The following is a 19910-nucleotide window of genomic DNA, read 5'->3' as shown; positions in this document are numbered from 1 at the left end:
TGAGAGTCTAATCGTTGGCCCTCAACTTCCCCCATGGGGAAAAGGTAGCAGGAGTAAAAAGAAATAATTAAATATCGAAAGTATGAGAAACGTCCATAAAAACAACCAATGAACTATATGCACTTAATGTCTATCCACAGATCAGTGGCAGTGGGTGCCACGAGCGCATATTTAGCAACCCTTTATTGGATGGGCAATTATTTTTCGCTGAGCCAACAAGCCGGCGTGAAAAAGCGATTGCAATACCCAAGTTAAAACGTTCCATAGTACATGCGCCGAATTACTAAAATAGACAAAAAATGACCATACTTCTACGCAGCGCCTGGGCATAAGCAGAGCTACGTGGAACGCGGAGCGTGCATCTAAGAGCCCACTCGCTGGCCAGACTTAGCGGCGCAGCAATCATAGGGAAGTATATTCCTCGGCAGTACTGTATAAATATTTCCGGTCTAAGTTAAGATGCCCGCGTGGGAAATCCGAGAAGCACCGCTGCACTACTTCACATAAAATTACAAAACATAGCTCGTTAGAAATAAACGCTACACTTGTGCCTTCAAGCGGTGTTGAATTGGAGATCACTGCTTTCGCGTTCACCACGTATTAGAAATGGCTAGGAGTCATGGGAGTACGTTACACGTACACTGGAAAGACTTAAAGCTCTCCCGCATAGAAAGTTTCCCGGTCACAAAAAAAATCTGTTCAAACTGGGGTGCAAATCACACAATAAATTTTCCTTGAAGCGGTAGCCTTTCTCTTGATGAAACCATGTCATTTTGCAGTTTTATACATATCTCGTAACCCTGAAAACTGCACAATGTGTTTGGTAAGGATAGGAAGGCTGGGAAACTTTTGTTTATTACATTGATGTTTGAGGCTGGATCACGGCGGTGATTCAGGGACAAAGCATTAGGCTGCTGAGCACGATGATGTATGATCAGTCCCAGACGCGGTGGCTGTTTTTCCTCTGACGGAGGCGACAGTGGGAACGCCCTTAGGTTGAGATGTCGGCATACGGTAAGGATTGCCAGGAACAATAAAATATATCATACCCGTATACTACCATAGGCCTTATATCTAAGGTGAAGACTGCTGCGGAAAAAACCCAAATCTTTTAAAACAATTGAGCGTCATGGCAAAGGCACTTCATTGATATGGAGTTTAACGCGCTGAAACTTCACAAATTATGAGGTGCGCCATAGTGGACCGTTCCGGACTACTTTTGACCACCTGGGGACCTTTGATGTGTGCCGAAATCTTGAACACACGGGCGCGCGTGCCTTTCGTGTCCATCAGAAAAGCGGCCACCGCGGCCGGGAATCGAACCCGCGTCCTTGTGCTCAGCAGCAGAACGTCTTAGCCACTGAGCCAACACGGCGGGGCATGGCAAAGAGAGGTTGTGGCGGAAGAAAAAAGGCAGGATGGAAGGACCATTGGCTTGTGATGGCAACTGTCATTGCAACTGATGATTATGACGATGTCCTCAAATATTTTGGCACGTACCCACAAGGGGGGATTGGCCAGGGCTATATCGGTTGTTAAATACGTGGAGACTTCAAAATACTAAATTATTTCCGGAATTATTTCCTAACTTAGTTACGAAGAAATCCCGAATTACCCATTAATTAGCACCCTTCCGCAATTAAAATGACCTGAAGAAGGAAGAAATTTTAAATGCACCTATATATGTCCCTTTTTGCAAACCCCAAATTTGATGCGCCAATATATAATATAAGTGGAATCAAAAAAGTCACCCCCAATCGCTCAATTCGGCCCTTCAAAAGCAGTTGTATAGCTGTTCAGAAACGGCGGTAGTCCAGAAAAAAATGTTCGATTGTTTCAGGGACCTGGCGCCGCACACATAGTTCCGTAGGTGAAAGTCCTGATCTGAACAGATAGAAATTAAGCCTTGGAATCCTGCAGCGCAGCTCGGTGAATGTCACCTAGCATTGCCGAGAACCACAAAAGTGAACATTCCAACCGAACTTTAAATGTTGGTACTCTTCAAATCATAAAAGTGAGTCTGAACGAGTAGCGTCTAAATACCAATACCGTCTTAATCTTGAAGATGCAAATAGGGTCACGTTATGAATTCCGAATTGAATGGGAGCTGTGAGAGCGAGATTAGCTAAATGGTCCGCTAGCTCGTTTCCCCTGATGTCCGTATGGCCAGGGACACAAGACAAGCATAACTCCTTCACGTGCCTACGAACAAAAAATAATAGTGTGCGCTACAATGGAGAGTCGGAAGAGGAAGTTAATGCCACTGGATGATATTCTCAAGCAGGTACGTGTCTGCCGTCGTCATCGTCGTCATCGTCATTGTCGTCGTCGGCACCATCATCATCATCGTCGTTGCCATCGTCATCATCACCAACATCATCGTCGTCGTCGTTGTCACCATCACTATCATCACCATCATCACCACCACCACCATCGTCGCCATCATCATCATTGCAAGCGCAGTTTTTTACTAGCTTAATTGCCACTTCTGTATTTAACATGCGGAAAATATTGCCATTGGACTCAGGACATTCGTCTATCACAAGTCACTTTTCTAAGTCGACCGCCGCAAGGCGTTAATAGGTGCAGATTTAGTCACCTGCGGTTATCGAGTTGTGCTGCTGTTGAGAAAGCTTGGTGATCTCCCGTTGCGAAGGTCGGAGTTTGGTTCCAAAATCAATAATGAGCCTGTTTCTTTCCAACTTGAGGGCTTTACTTTTTTATAGGAGCTTCCTTCTTCGCACTTTTTCTTTTTCTTCACACCAAGTAGTGTTTACGTGCTTTGTTTTAATTTCGGATATTTGGTGTCCCTTACGTCAGCCATTTTGTAGCCCATATGTTGGCCACGACGTCGTAATTTTGACATGCCCTGTTCACAGTCTGGCATTATTCATATCGCGTCTGGTTGTTTTTGTGTGAGCTACGTTAAGCTAAGCAAAAAAAACTTACAATAGTATCTGCATGGCTCTGCAAACGTGTGAATAGTTGCTCATCTAAAAAAAGGCCTAAATCTATCAGCCATTCCTTAAATATAAAAACAACGGTGACTAATTAGAAAGACGGCTGAAATGATTTTACTGCATTTTATCAAAAGGTTAGGAAACAACGAATAGTGAGTAGCGACAAGTCTAGTTTAGGGATTCTTATTGCGCTGATGTTCTCAGCCCTATAAGAATGTGGCTTTAAATCACCCCAACCATATGAGACATCCTAAGCATGTGCGGTGGTAATTGCACCACGGGGAATGTAACAATGACCCGTTAACACAATCCTGACGCTCCGGATGGCGCAGTTACAGGACGGTGAATCGAGAACCAGCAATGTATCTACCCATTACTCACTTTTCATTTTCCAGCCAAACTTAGGGACTGATTTTCATGATCTCCCTGCGGCTCTTAATAAACAAAGAAAATCTCTGATTTTACTGCGGAAAAAAAATGACCAGGTAGATGCACAACTTCATATGATTATCTCGGCGTTCGCGTTGCCTTGCCGCTTTTGCCGTCTGGGGTTTATATTAGAATAAGTTATCTTTACAAAGCGCATAACCTAACGTTAATTATCTTCGTGCGTCTCACCAAGAAAATTATTTCTTCATCGCGAGGTACGTCACTAATAATAAAACTGTGGCACTGACCTAATGAACAGCGACATTATTTTACAACAGCCAAGGGTGAAAATGGACGAGGCAAAATTTTACCTGTTTCAACACCAGGTCCAAAATGCGACGTTACAAATCCAAGCAAAGGCGTGCATGGGGTGTAATCAGCATTCCACACAGCACGTCTAACTGCGAAGTAAGGTCACGCCAGTTCCTCCAATGGCAGATGCGCACTAACGACAGGAACAACACACAGCATCCCAGTACCCACGTTGAAGCACAACACACGCAATCACGATCACTCACGGCGCATACCGTGCAACACGTCCTCTTGGCTTGGCCACAAACAGCTTAAAACACGCAGACACCAAAATGGCGGCCTCGTCCTCTAGACTGCTGAAAACGAACCTCTGTCGAGCTTTCCCGCTTTCTGGAGGCTGTCCGTAGTTGTCTTTTCGGCGTGCGGCTCTTGGGGACAACGGTTCTTGTTAATTCAGAAGATGCGTCCGCAGAGCTTGGGTAGGACGTCGCGCAGACGCCATCCGCAGTGGTGGGCCCTCTCCCAGAGACCGCCTCCACGTGAAAGAGCAAATGCGGGCTATCTACTAACACACAGACGAGCTTTGGCTTTCTTTCGCGCCAAGCTGCAGAAAAAAAATGCCGCGATGATTTGCGCCTGCGCCATTTTGAGAATGTGCTTCGTCTCCCTTCCCCGTCCGTCGCTCCCTTTCACTCCACCTCGTCATTCGCAGCTGCGTCGCTAAATCTCTCGCTGCTTTCATCGGCTCCTCTGGAACGCAGTTTTTGCGATTTTCGTCTTGGTTTTGCCATGAATCTCCTTAGCTCTGCCTTATGTATATTCAACACAGTTTTGTCTCTTTTCCGAATGTTTTATTTGCGATATTTCTTATTCGTAGACACCCCGCCCGTAAAGCCACCGCTGCCTTCTTTGCCCGTCTAAGAGCGGTTTCGCTGAGCCCTTCTCCACGCCGTATATTTTTTCGATTTGTTCCATCTCGGAAGTGCTTACGCAAGTCATAAATTCCTGTCCACGTGCGCGACTACACTAGCTCTTGAGTGCCCTGAAGCAAGGCACTGTTCTCCTAAAACCGCCAAAATAGTGTGAGACGGAAGTACCACCCATTTCGTGGTAGAAATTTGTATTGCGTAATGCTTAATCCTAAGAACACATGCAACGAAATTCCTATCGGCGGGAGCATTCTTTCGCTGTCCAGGAACGCTCTTGGACGATAGGCAATATAGGCAACGGAATACCACCATAACCGAGCCCTATGTGAGGATTTAGTAATGATTTGACATAACGAACGCTGATATTGATGGCGAAGCAAGCCAATAACGAAGTGCAAGAAATACCGTACAGTATAATACTATCGTGAAATAAGGAATAACATAAGCGTCTATGGATTCCGTAACAGTGGTTACAGACGTTTCCAATAGTTTTGGGAAGTGTGTTCGCCGAAATATTTCACGTACGCGATATTAGAACAAATTTCCCGGGTAGTTTCAGAGAAACGAGGGAAATATCTGCGCATGTTTTGTAACCCTGAAGGTTTAACGGCCGATAAATATTTACTTTGTAAAACCGAAAACGTTTATATTAGAATCTACAACCAACAGTCACAATCCAGGCTAACGGCGGCCTAGGGTTTACGTTTTGGAGCCAAAAATTGGCACTAAGCGGGCATACTTCAAGAGGAGCCTTTTACTTCACGCAGTATATTCACGCGCTCACCACGGGAAACTAAACAGTTTCAAATGCCCGCTGACGCATTTTGCTCCTCAAAAAGCCCCATACAATTTTATTCGACTCATTTGTGCTAATACAGACGTGCGTCAAAGGGACCCTGTAACACTTCGAACAGCCGAGCTGTTTAGGCGGATCAATATCCGCCTAAATCGGGATCAATATCCGTCCGTAGCACCGAAAAACCCTAACAGGAAGTGGCGAGGAGGCAACGCCGTTTTATCAGACGCCGTTTCATCGAAGGCCTCTTCGACGAAGTCGCTTTGTGGAATGCCTTATCGAACGTCACTTTGGCGACGCACATTTCGTTGAAACTCTTTTTGGGTTAGTCAGTTGAAGTTTATGGTAACGCAAAAAAAGACCACAGAGACGAATACCGAGCTAAACAATTCCATCACAGATCCTGCTGTGTCTTCTTAAACGTCCCCATCTTTGTGTCAGGTTGTTTTTTGTCCTACAATGGGCTCCCCAGAGGCGTTTTATTCATTTACAAATTCTTCAGAAGTGCTTTCCTGTCGAAAATAGTTCAATCGTTACATTATGTTTCCCTAACGAGCAATGTTCACCCACGCAAATTTTTATGTTCAGTTTATTGAGCACGTTCCACTGCTTTATGAATGTCCTTCTCTCTAAATCGCGGCACATTTTTTTTGAATTTTGCATCCATGCTTCTTTATTGACAATGCCTTTAATTGTGCTACCATTGCCCTACCATTGTAGGACACTGTCGTAATATTCTTCTACCAATTTCCTACCACTGCGCTGACTTTTTCTACTCGTACTACAATACTCTACGCCTATCTTCGGCGCTGGATCCAAAAACAAAGTTAGCTATGTGTGTACATGTACATCACTAAACAATACATTAAACATAGCTTCCGCGTCCGAATTTACTCGGCTTTCTTTTTTATTTCTTGTCTCTATGCGCTTTCACGAGAGGGAAATTTCAGCGGACACAATTATTTTTTTTCTCTTTGGCTCACTGCACCTGTTTTTTTAAGGGGAGCCTTATTCATTTGGCTGCCACCCCCAGTCCTCCGTAAGCGATCTTGCACTTCAGAAACGTGTTGAAAGCGGAATTCCAGGTGTTAGATATTGAGCGCCTCCTTCAATATTCGGGTCCTTCCTGTTTCCCTGAACTTTCTAGTTTTGTTCATTGCATTACCTTACCATACTCTACCACTTTAAATTATATGCATTGCACGCAAGTGAAGGCAGATCTACATGTATCACACCGTATCCAGACCTGAATTTAAAGGTCCCGGATAAAGTTAGCTGCGACGGCGCGAAAATACCCCAGGGATAGCACAATCGGAACGTACTGTGCATAAAGAACGCCTTCGTTATCACGGCCATACCATCTTTGTTGGGACCTACATTTGAAAATATTCTTTCATAGGACTGTACCCTTCGGTGTAGTAAGTAGTTCTTCTTTGTTGTACAATAAAACATACCACCGGGGAGCCACTAGCGAGCTTCAGCAAAAAAAGTCAGATATTCGCATGTCAGCACTGACCCAAACCTTACACAACATTACCTCGGAGGTAAGTGGCAAATGTAGCGGGAAATGTGGCAATACTTTAACAATTAAAGCGTACACTTTTCAAACCATAATCACAACATATATTTTCGCAAATGAAGATGTCAAACGTAATAGTTTATGAGGAGCGAGTTTCACAAATACAAAAAAAAGAAGCATAAAAAGTACGCTGTAAAACGTGGAAATATATTTTTGGAGGATTTCGCATAACAATGTTGGGTAGAAACACCACCAAATATAAACATGACTTCGTTCGATAGGTTTGCGAAGTTGCAAAATTGCGAATTTAACAAAACTGTTGTCGGAAAATGGTTGTGCAAAGGACTAAGCCTTTATGAAATGGAGGTTAGTCGTTCTAAAATCCAGCGACCGGTAATATGGTTCTCAATAAAACACATTCGGAAAACAATTTTTTTGTTCGTGCCAAAAAAGCTACCAATCACAAAGGAGTTTCTCCGTCCTAATTGATAATGTCTTTACGTGTTTAAAGACGTAAAAAGTAGTGCAGGCCACAAATAAATGAAGCAGACCACTACAGTGTACATAAATGTCGGAATGTGAGGACTGGTTAACTCCAACAGCCTGCAACCACATTCTTAAAATTTTACCAATCAATGCGGAAGGTAACATTGAGCCCGCCTTGTCCTCGGGTGGCCGTTTCGTCCATCGGTATGCTGTGTTCACTTGATTAATGTTGCAAAGAATTTCGTCAGCCGTACGTGGTTTGGTGCTAGCTTTCTCGCTGAACTGTGACGTAGTTTGTGGGATTGGTTCTTACGAAAGTGAATAAGTTATCTGGGATCATGCGCAGCCTATAGTTTTCTATCGGGGGTCGTACATTTGAATTTTAACCCGTATTAGGATAACTTCCCTGACAGAAAGTTTGATAAATAAAAAAAACGTAAGTCAAAAACAGCACGCCGCCATCTATTTGGTACTCTGACTAGCTAATTAAAGCACCGCCAACTAGTATACACCCACGTAAGCACGCACACACCTCGGACACACGTTAAAACAAAATAAACAAGGTTTGCTTACAAAAATTTGTTTACTTAGGCATCACTGTGCATGGTGACGATATATAATAATAGACAAAAGTTACTCTAGACACTTACGTACCGCTTACGCGCTTTGAAGGCTAAAGCCTAGCGAGACTTCTTAACAAATCTTTTACTGCTACTTCGTATTTGCGTCGTTTTCTTTGCTACCGTTTTTTTTTCGTTTGGCGGGAAGTATGTCGACCGGTTTCTTCTCTGCCATACCGTGTTGTTGTTGTTGTTGCTGTTGTTGCGCCTTTAGATATGGCACATACCCAATCAGGGGATCGGCCAATCAACAGAGGATGTTTAGAATAAATGGAATTCTTATCTAATCACGAGACACTTAGAAAAGATAATTTAGACCGGTTGGAAATAGTTCTGAAAAAAAAACTGGAAAATCAAGGCGAAGGTGACCAATCGCAATCATAAGGTGAATCTATTGGAATTTTCAATGTAGCGCAGGGGGGAATAGCATACATCCCGGTGGCAGAACCCCGTTTCGGATGCCCCAAATGATAGTATAGCCGGCACTGTTAGGGATATCCCCAACCTGTAAAACGGCAGCTCCAGGGACTGATGTCGCAGTCGTGAAAAACGTCGACATGCCAAAAAGGTAGTTTTCTACAGACTCGTATTCGTTGCAATAGCTGCACAGAGCTGTTGGCGCCAGACGAGACCTGTGTAAGTACCTGTTTAAATGGGGTACTCGACAACGTAGGGCTGTAATAATCACCTCTAGGTTGCGTGAACGGCACCATTAGGTTTTCTATGATAATTTAACATGATTGAAATCTCTTAATGACAATATTGAAGCCTTTTTCTTCGCTTTCGTTTCTTCAGCTTCGGGTGCAAATTACGCCACAAAACAAACTAACCCCACCGCAGCTTCCTTACAATCGGGGTATTGCACGGCAGGTGTGAACCTGTTCTATTGGCATGCAACTACGTGCAAATGCCACGCTGATCGCAATATTCCACATATTTTAGATTTTCAATTTGTACTTTTGTCAATTTTGGGATGAGGGCGCATTAGCATCTGAAAGCTACCGATTCTTGGCCGATCCCCCAAGTGGGTACATGCAAGAAAGAAATGAACAACAAAAACGACCCCTTTTCTTCAGCGCTGGCAACGTGCGGAGACAGCACAGCGGTAGCACGTCGAGCTGGTACTGTGGAGACCTGAGTACAAATACCAGGCGCACGACGGTTTTAAGTGCAGAGCACTTTAGGCGCTCGCCTTGTCGTCGTTGTTCGCTCGCTGGACCCAAGTAGAGCCCCACGGCTTCCCGTGGTAACGCTGTCGTTTGTGGCGTCCAACCCCAGAGGCTCCGAAAGCCAAGTGGTTTCTATAGTCATAAGCATTAGAAACTGGTGAACCACTCGGGCTTCTCATACATTTCCCCCTTGCTCAGCGCAAAGAAAACTATAGGCATATTTGAGGTATAATATACATAGTTAACCTGCAGCGCCCGCGTTCATTTAGTTACGAACGCTCGTGGGATTGGTTTTGACGATAGTAAGCGAAAAAAGCGGCCCCGCAAGAAAACAATGACGCGTTCGAAATAACGCAGAAAGGCTCCACGCCCAAGAAGAAAATGGCGTGTTCGAATAGACGCAGAAAGGCTCTATCTGCGCAAGGAAAAATGGCGCGTTCGAATTGACGCAGAACAGCTCCAGGGTACGAAACGACGAAACGACGAAGCAAAAAAGAGAACAGAACTTCCGCAGAAGCAGTTGCAGGCAGAGGCGGGCGAGCACTGCAATGGCGGGAAATTTGAAATGAAGGTGGTAGCAGTGAGCGGATAACGGCGGTACAGCCCATTATGGCGAATCACAGCTCTGCACTTCCGACAGCTTTCACATTGAATGGAACGGCTTTATTTTTCATCGAAAGGGGACTTAAGACTTTCGCCTTAAAATAATATTGAAACAATGTAAAGAGAGCTAGATGTGAAGTGCGGGTATCATGCGGCTTTGTACGACGGAGGCTGCGAGAGGGATATAGGTGCGGGAGAAGTGATTGTACAATACGGGGCAAAGGAAACGTGAACACGAAAATATGAATGAGAACACGCAAATTTAAAAATACTGTTCGTTGAGGTCTAATAATGGCGCGCTATTGGCATATACGGAAAGCCACATTCCCGGACTGCTTTTTTTTCCGAACCATGCGTCATTTCGACTTGTATGGAAAGAAATGGCACTATTTGCGTGTTCTGATTCATATTTTCGTGTTCGCGTTCATTTGCCGCCTATTGTACATTGTTGAAACCCAGAACGAAGGAGTGAGTTAGCGGACAGCGCTTTATTAACGACCTTCGAGCGGCTAGTGTTATTCGATTGGTAAACAAGATGTCGCGAGCCTCGCACCCAGTGCAGCGGCTGCTCGTCTTCGCATTGGTTTCGTCGTCTTCGCAACAATCAGAGAACACTTCGTAACAGGCTCCGGGCCGGCACAATAAACTAGATCTGGATGGCGTCAGGTGACTGCTATCTTGAATCTAGAACGGACTGGCCGATTGAAGGGTGTGTCCCATGTTGAAACGTACTGGAAACTTCCTAGGAGCCGTGTGCGCAGGGCGTAACGCGTGCAGGTATTTGTAGCGCCGCCCTAATTTCTATGGTTTGTCCGGAAGGTGGTCTTTATGCTTCCGCCTTGTGCAAAGTGTCTCGGCTGATGAACCTTCAGGATTCATGAGGCGGCGGTGCATGGTGCTTCCGTTTGAGGCGGCGGTGCATGCATGGTGAGACCGGGTACGCTGATGTCGCTCTTGCGGGAGCTGATTCGATGCGCTGTACGAGGCCAGTGCGTCGTCTTGAGCAGGCTTTCCTAATCAGTAGGAGTCTTTACCTGTGTAGTCCTTCTATCCTGGTCACGGCACCAAATTGTACAAAACCAGGCGGCAGAAGCGGGTGAAAGGTCACCGCTTTTATTACGACCTTCGAGTGGCTAGCGTCATTCGATTGATAAAGAAGATATCACCAGCCTCGCTGCTCTTGCAGTGACTGCTCGTTCTCGCTTCGGTGTCATCGTCTTCCCACCAACTAGATCACATTTTTTAACACACAAATACATACCGGTGTTGATAGGAGGAAAATGGAGCTTTTCAGACGGGTAGTGAAAGGAAGGGAATTGCCATTTCAAGAACACCTATGCATCAATGTAGCTACTGAGATAAAAATAAAAAGGGGGAGTGCTCAAAAATGCGCCACAGAGAAAAGAGGTGTAAAGAACGTCCACCATGAAAGGTGGCTACCCTTGACTCCTGTGTTGTGTTTTATTTTTTTCACCGAGCATGTAAAAGGCGCGAAATCTACTCTTCTTCTTTAAAGGAGTACTGACACGAAATTTCAAAGCTGAGATAACTATGTAAAACGCTTCCTTTTTATCAGGAGATATCTCCCAGCAAGTTTCAACAGCAACCGTTCAGCGAAACATATTTAAAATCCATTTTAATCTTCGCCCGCACGAGAAAGCCCAGAGCGGGCCGACGTGACATCATCTGCTACGTGCCCCAAACTGCCGACGTCGGGGCTCCCGTGACGAAGCCGACGCGCTGGCTGTGGTTGGCGCGCGCTGCTCGGGCGTGTGTACACGTCATGGTTTTGGGATTGACGTCATGCTGCCCGGGCCTGTGGGGACGGCGAAGACCTCGGCCGGTCTGGGCGCGCGCGTGCGCTCGCTCGCGCGCGCTTCCAGAGAGGCAGCGATACGGCAAGAATGGTGACGCCATGTCATACATGCTGTCATGGCGGCCGCTCGGCGTTTTTTTGTCGAAACCGAAACTGGCACGAATAAACGACGCCGTAAATGAATGTTTACGCTGCGCTCGACCGTCTAATCTTTCATTCTATGATTAGTGGGCTGGTAGGCACGCATAGCAGCGAAAAAAACGTAACATAAAAATTTCGTGTCAGTACTCCTTTAACGCACATGGTATGGGCCGGCCCTCACACACCCTGCACATTAACCGCGCACATGGCCATTACTAGCACTGATAAATTTGAGGCCGGTTGGTTCAGCGACCAAGCAACGTTACAAGATCAAGTCATCAAGCTGGCGCAAGATTTGGTGAAGGCCCACTGACTGCGGGCTGCCGTCTGACGAGTAGAGGTTGACACCACTTCCCCAGAAATCCACCGGCTTTACTCAGCAAGTGACAATTAAGTTTACCCGACCTGACCGAATTCCGAAATCAGTGTATCCGAATGTAACCTCACCTGAACCATTAAATCACCACATGACCTTTTGGCAGTCAATGGTGCGTATGAAACGCTACACGATTTTTGTTACCCTATATTATAACAGAAATATTATACAGACATTTTTATTTACGTACTACATTATGAGGAATTTTACGAGGCAACAGTCACCTAGGAGTTCCACCATTACCTGCTGCATACTTTGTTGAAAGCTACGTTGTCGGCATTGTAAGTAAGTAATGAAAGCAGGCACCGGATAAAAAACGTATTCCTTGCGAGAAGCACGTTACTCGACAAGACAAAATGAGAAACGTCGCATGATGCATTAGGGGAAATATTTAAGCGCGGAAACACTTCCACGGGGTTACCACTTGAAATAATCACCTACTATGCTCTCACCCAATTTGCAGCTAACGCACAGGCAAAGTTCAATTAAAAGATAGTCGGTGAGTCATTACACCACTTTATAGAGACCATTTCTTGGAGCAAAGTCTGTGATTTTTCAATATTTCGGGGTTTTTCTGGAAAATAGTACTTTATAACCCCAGACATTTCACAAAAAAAGCAAACTGTCCCTAAGCGAACTCTTCTCAATGTAAAAACGTAACAAAGAAGTAGATTTGTTGTCTGAATATTCTTCAGCCGATCATTCGATATTCGTCTTAGGTGGGCCAGTTAAGTGCGTTCTAGCGGTCCAAATTTACCTTCTTTCACCGGACATCTGTGTCAGCGACATGCATTTCCCTTAGTGTCGATTCGAAAACAATTCCGGAGGACATTTGTTATGTTTTATGAAAAAGGCCTATAGCTGTGAATGAGAAAGAACACCCTCACGTGTCGCGTTTCGGGAAGTTTGCAAGCGACTTTACACAATGCCTATACTTTAAAAATTCTGTCCTGCGAAACATGGAAGATCAAAGAAAAACTTTGAAGGTACTTTTCATGTTATTCTAGTTCACGACACTGGTACAGTGTCCATATATTTCTTTCGATTGTATTGTTTGTTGGATGCCCTGATATTTGCGTTTGCTTTGAGGGCATTTGCGAAGGATGTGTGGTCTCATGACGGTTTTGTTTCCAAAAGCACTTTCACAAAGCTTCCGAGGAGGACGCTGCCGGCATTTATTCCGACTTTGGAAAATACGTGACACTGCAAAGTTAGATATGTTGTCATTATAACACGTTGACAACCATGTTGCCTTGAACATGGGTGGGCAAACGTACAACCTCATGTCTTTAAATATAGTATTCTCTTCACTACTTTGGTAGTGCGAATCATTGGTTGCGTATTTTAAAATCTGACCGTATTTGTGACCAAATTTTGAAATATCTTGCCGCACCTCTAAACACAGGAATGACAATCTTTGGCCAAGGAACATCACGAACAAAAAACGTCATTTAACAAATGTTAACACTTTGAATTTTGTCTGGCACATAGGAGGTCTGATTTCGTGTAACGGAACTGAGTCATTGAAAGATCGAACGTAGCCTAATAAAGTTTGTCAGTGGTTACGAGGGTGTCGTCCTATATTGTAGCCACATCCCCGCCTTTCCTATTGTGGCTGAACATGCTACAACGCATGTTACGAAAACACGAATTCATCCCCTTTTTGTGGAGATTTCTCCAGCGTGTGAATGCCTCCAAACCGAGTTTCAACTCATTCTGGCACAACTGCGTGGCAAAGGTGCCGCACAAGTACTATTTTCTTCACGAGCTCATTTATTCACAGTTTTGTTCTGTTTTCTTCACTGTAATATTTTCTTCGCAGAAAGTTTCCGTACAAGGAAGGTAATGGGTCAATGTCGAGAAACCAGTGCCGAAGAAAAGGGTAGCAAAATTTATTGCACCATCGGCTTTGGTTCACAAAAAATGATATTTGAAGGTGCTTAAAACACCGCAAGCAGCTTTTCTTTAGCCCGACGTACATTACGGAACAAGTTTTACTTACAGCTGTGAAGCAAGTAGGCCACTTGGTCGGAGTGCTTTGGGCGTCGCGGCCCCAGGTTGCAGAGCAGCCCTGAAATGGAAACGTTTTTGCGCTGTCATGAGTGGTACATTCATCATATTGACCGGCACAAAAAAGATGCAGTACTTGCAATTGCGTTTAGCATAAAATAAAATTGGGCGTCCATCAGTGACACGTTTGCTTGAAATTATAATTGCTATGCCATAATATAAGTCACGCAATAAGCTGAGTATGGCTAGTCACGCAAGATAACGGAGAAATTGTAAATGTCCGCCTGAAAAAGGGCGCACTAGAAAAAATGAAGGAAACTCTGACTAACGCGTAAGACTTAAAGGTAGCGAAGGTGTACTCAACCTTCACGACCATCACGATGGTTTAATTCCGCGATTGCAGCTGATTTCCTTCTTCCTCGAGCCTTTACTGCATCACGACCTTTACTTCGTGTTTGTAGCTACATCGGCGAAGAAGAAGCAAATCGAAGAAGCATAATGACCGACCGAAGCGTGCGCACTTAAACTATAGGCGCCGGCAGGTGTGACGGGTACCCTATCACGTCTTTGGTGTCGAGCAGATGGCGTGATTCCTCCCCCCGCCCTCCCCCCAGTCATTTCCAAGTGAGTAAGCCGTTTGACTCTGGGGTAGTAGCTCTCGGTCGTAGCGGTGTAGGTAAGACGATTCACCCTAACTCTGTTGATCTACCAGACAAATGTTCCAATCCTGGCTGTGCCTGTGATTTTTTTTCCTTATATTGATATACTTATTTTGTGAAACGCCGGGATAAACTAAAAGCTAAACAGCGTCGCTGTAAAGTAAATCAGCGTACTCATAAGCTTCGCTTTTAAACGTGCAGCGAAGTAGTATTATCATCCATCCGATTCGTTTCAGGACGGACCGTGTGCATGCCCTTCGACCTACTAACACCGTTTTATTAGTACTGAAGTGCGCGACCTGGGCAGTGGCCATTGAGGTCTGTCTCACAGGTAGGTCACGTCCCGTTTAAACGAAAACCGACCCTCATATACATCACCCCGTTTCACGTAACGTTTCTTAGAGTTGATCCTTGACGGATGCGCGAATTTGGCCATGTTATGGTTTTCTGCATGGCAAGAAATAGCGATGTAGCCGCGGCCTACAGTAGGAACTCGTGAATTTCAGAGGGCACCGCAATTGGCGCTACGGGATTTTTTGCTCATGTTCAGCGCCCTTGACGACAACGTATTGTCTGCTCTACACAGCCTTTAACCCTAGGGTTGAAATATGGGGGGCGAGACAATATTTCCGACCTCTGAAGAGGCCAGCAACACCGCCAATGCGTGTTTTGTAGCACCGACGAATGCTTACTTTTGTGGCAGGAGTAAAATTTGGTGCATCGTTGGGCCGAGCGAGGGGTCTGTTAATGGAGGCACTATTGATAAATACCGTGAACTGATTTCACAAAGGCTGGTTTACCTACATTAGGGAAAAGGCTTAGATGCCTCCTCCAATGCGGAAAGTTACCGTCATTGCCCGTTGACGCCAATGGTGCCAAAAAGGCCGCTGTTGTAAAAGCGTAACATTGGTAGACGCTTACAACGTTTGAAGAATGTGAAAGGAAAGCCTAGTTGGACCTTTTGTTGATCTGCTATTGAGCATTCTCTTGGAGGTTGTGACCGCGGCTCTACCGCTTGACCAGCCCCCTGCCTGGAGAGCACCCTCCGACGCTTGTTCCGCTCGCATGCCATCGCTACAAGCCGCCAGTTGACCTGGTGCTGAACGAATTGTCAAATTTTCTGGCCTCGCCCATTCCCACTTGACGAGCTTCCTGGGCAGCATACTTCAGATCTTCTTCCTCTCGCCAGCCATCGCCATTTCCCGACCGCGCCGTGTGTCTCCCTCTGTCGCACTACTGTTTTCCCTTCCTGGCAAGCGATCCCGGATGCACTCTCCGCTGTGCGCGTTTTCCTGGAGAGCGATTTCTGGCTGACGCTCCTCGGTTGGCACCCTAAGCATATATTTTGAAGTTAGGAGCCATTTAGGAGCCCTGCTTGTCGCCGCAGCTCGTCCGGGGTAACGGAATCACGCAACCTAAACAGAGGCTTCGAAAAGAAAACCGCTTTTCCTCTTCGAGATGGAATCCGAGTTCGTCGTATTATGAAGCTAATGCCTATCCTATTGCACCACAGAGGCACGCATTACTCATATGCGAAGTGTTGGGGCATCTTTGCACTGCGCCGTTTCCATGGAGAATGCCGTTTATAGGCCGCAAGTAAGTACACAAAACATAAAATTAGCAAAAAATCGTGAATTAACGAATTAATTACAGCCATGAAAATCTCAACCCAGTGCTTCTTTAAGGGCAATTAAAGTTCAGGCGCTGCACTCCGCCGTCTTAACCAGTTTCAGTATGAACGCGTCAGGCAGACACTGAACCTAGTCAACAGAGGGCGCCGCAACCCCACTTTGCAGGACACTACGAGAAACGCAGCCTGTATCAGGCAATGTTATACACGCGGCGTTGCAAATAACAACACCAACCCGAGGCACTCACAAGCATAACACAAGGGGAAACACTGGCGAATCACTGCTCCGCACTTCCGACAGCATTCAGGTTGGATGGAACTGGTGTATTTTTTTATACAACCTATGTTTGGACTGCGTTAGAACGGTGGTTTGGGCTAGTTGGTGGTGCATACTGAAATTCGAAACAGCGCAAAAAGACGGGACAAGGAAACGACGACGCTTAGTCAGCGCCTTGTGTCGTCGTTTCCTTGTCCCGTCTTTTTGCGCTGTTTCGAATTTCACTATGTTTGGAAACTCACAATGCGCGTGCCTGAAGCAGAGATTGAAGGCTTTCACCTTAAGAACACTTTTGAGTTGATGCGGAATTTTAATCTGGGTAAGAGCAGAAACGACTTGGGTTACCACTGAACTAACCCGGCGGCCTGCTACTACGGAACAGAAGTTGGCCTGGTGTGTGTTGCGTGGCAGTTGAGCGGAACGCTACGTCAGTAGAACAGTTGTATGCGCAGAACTATGACTGGAGGTAGAGGCCAGGTGAACTGGGGGTAGTCTGTCTGTCGGAGTTCGCCTCAAAAGACGAAGAAATGAAAGCGAACAAACACAGGAGCCCACTGTAAGAGTACAGAAGTGCTTGATAATCTCAAGGCTTCTGCCTTAAAAACACAATTGATTTCAGTCGCAAAAGACTTTTTTGACCATACTGATCAAGCAACCCCCGTACAAACACCCGTTGCATTCTGCGCAGATTTTGAAACAACCCAGCAAGCCTGCGTTACGCACTAGGAGAAGAAAGCTGAGAAACTATGAAAGGTGTCTGCACAGGCGTCGTGGTACCAGACTGGTGTCATTGCTTCTAAAAAACTAACTGACAATTACAATATTCCCTAATGCAAAATTTGATCGCAGCGAAAACTGCAGTCTTCACAGTGACCGAGCATAGCTGGTGCGTCCCAGGTAGTGATTGCGTCATCAGCGAACGCCCGACGGCGCGCACTACTCTGGCGCAACTAGCTCTTGCGTTTCTCGCTGCGCGTCGCCGCCATGGTGCACGACTCGCAACACAGCCTCGGCATACCACCTTACCCCTCACACTTTAGCCCCATTCTACTACCCGGCTTTCCTGCGCACTCTATCTTTCGTGTCCTGTTTGTTCTATCTGTTACAACGAGGCCAGCGGGAAAGCGAAACTGCAGGAGCGGGCTCCTTAGAGCTGCGCTTTAAAATAAACCAGTTGAACCTTGCTCCTATCTTATAAAATACGCTGCCTTAACGCGAATCTCTTTCTAAAAAAAAACCGCGTGGGGACTACAACTAACCAAGTGGCAAGGACGAGAGCTGTATCCGCACTCCGTTGTCCTATTTTCTACGCGCTGTTTTTGAGGAAGTAATGTTTACCCAACTAGCTAAATGTTGTGTCATTCCAAAACGCTTTACTTTTACTTCCTCCCGTAGACCTTGTCTTTGTGGCGGTTCTTGGGGAAGTGTCGGCTCCTGAGCAGTGCGGATCCGAGGCTGTTTTTATTTTACGCCTATTTTTAACTGTTTGTCTCGTTTTTGTTGGTCGTTCTTGTTGGTCATTTTTGTTGGTTTTTTGTTGGCCTTTGTTATATGTTGGTCAATTGTTAGCTGTTCGTTTAACCGTGCTCAGTAACCACGTTACTGGGCTGCAAAACCGCTTAGTCAAAAATAATTCGGGTGAAATCCCCGCAAAAATAGTTCCTACTTGCCCACTAACTCCTTCAATTCTCCTTTTCTGAGCAGGCAGCAATGGTAGGAAGTTTGAGAGCACAAACACGCTTACTCAAAAATTCATTTACAAAATTAGCGTTTTTGCTAATTACGTTTATACGTTGTGTGAAATTTCCGGGGATTTATCACCTGTTCTTGAAGGCAGAGCGGGAAAGCGCAGTTGGAAATGAAAAAGAAGTAAAAAAGGTTTACGGAATGTTTTTACACTTTCTAAGCCCAGAACGCAGACGTTTTGTTCAACTAAGTTTCATGCTCGCTATAGGCAACGCGTACACGTCTTCTTCGTCCGTATTTTCACGATGAAAACTTATATACCAACATCCGCAGATGAGTATTTCAAAAGACGATTGTAACCTCTCTGTGACTTCACAGAAAGACGCACCTAGTAAAGAACACGAATCATTTCAAAACTGCGGCAGTATGCTAAATTAAATGCTAAAAATCTGCAAATGCTTTTAAAAAGAATGTTACATTATACCGAATATAGAATAAATATATTGCAAAAGCTTGTAACTGAAAAGTGGCAACCAACCGCTGCTCTCTATGAGGCTTCATGCAGAAGGGCAGGTCTCCCCACCTACAAGGCGACTACTTCACTTGTACGCTCTTATAAAAACAGCGGCGGAGAAAACACAGTCCTTTCATCCCGTTTCCATAATATACAAAAACCAACGGAAAACTGTAACCATAAAACAGCATGCACGTACCATACTACCATAAAAAACAGTGACCCTGTCGTCAGGGTAAACTTTTCAAGCACGTGAAATATGCACTATAACTGCAAAAACTAACAACTCGTGGCGATATATCGTGCAGGAAGATGCAAACGGATTGTCTTGTAATAAAACTGGATGTCTTGTAAGAAAAACGGATTCGCTACTACGCTATATTTGTACCAACAACAGAAACACATTTTTGGTGCTTTGTGACCACAGTTAGTGTTTCATTAGGTAATGACATATTTCATGGTTAAAGATTTTAACTCCCGAACATAGGCAGAAGATCTTGTGTAATAGACGCGACTGTATTAAAACTTTGTTTGTACGAGTAGCAAACCAAAAATGAAAAGAGTGCACACTTCTCTACTCTGTGAGTAGAAGCGAGAGAGTCCGTTCGTTTTTCCTCAGGAATAATGAGCACCTTCTCAGACAAAAATATTACGTGGAGAAGACATTTTTGAGAACTCTGAGCCTCAATATCCTGCTCTACAAATTGGACGTGGAGTGCCTCTAGTTTCCACGTTCTACAATCAGAATGCGCATAGAACACGCAATGTGCCCTCCAAGGAATGCGATTGTGTCCTATCGCTTTCACCGAGTGACGGCGCGCAGGCGCACGCGATTAACTCGTGGGCCGACAAAAAGGTATCATAAGCAGAATCGTGCCCCTAATAAAGACGCACAATGCTGCCGTGGTAGGAGTTAGGCAAAGCCCGCTGGAAGACGGGACAAGAAAACATAACATAATTCCTTTTCCCCCACGCAATAGTACCCCAGCTGCGCTCGACGTCTGGACGTCTCCGGCGCGCTCTCGCGAGCCCAGCGGG

The 19910-nt window shown here is 45.3% G+C and overlaps 1 protein-coding gene across 6 annotated transcripts in view; it reads right to left on the bottom strand.

The window, feature by feature from the left end:
* The window catches only part of LOC144179609 (sex peptide receptor-like), a 429469-nt gene that overhangs the window by 316383 nt on the left and 93176 nt on the right, over positions 1-19910 (bottom strand). For 3 of the 6 annotated variants that reach the window (XM_077708022.1, XM_077708024.1, XM_077708026.1), the window contains exon 1: positions 3701-4263. The gene's annotated coding sequence lies outside the window, so the exon portion shown is untranslated. Of the gene's footprint in view, positions 1-3700; positions 4272-14098; positions 14168-19910 lie in introns of those variants that run through there. The other 3 variants (XM_077708023.1, XM_077708025.1, XR_013324304.1) reach the window with 2 other exon arrangements.

Source organism: Haemaphysalis longicornis, unplaced genomic scaffold (genome assembly GCF_048455015.1).
Source record: "Haemaphysalis longicornis isolate Haplotype H1 unplaced genomic scaffold, Haemaphysalis longicornis Haplotype H1 scaffold_4, whole genome shotgun sequence".
In the NCBI taxonomy this organism is placed as follows: Eukaryota; Metazoa; Arthropoda; class Arachnida; order Ixodida; family Ixodidae; genus Haemaphysalis; species Haemaphysalis longicornis.
The sequence above is the reverse complement of the archived record's forward strand: the minus strand, read 5'-3'. Positions and strand labels throughout refer to the sequence as shown.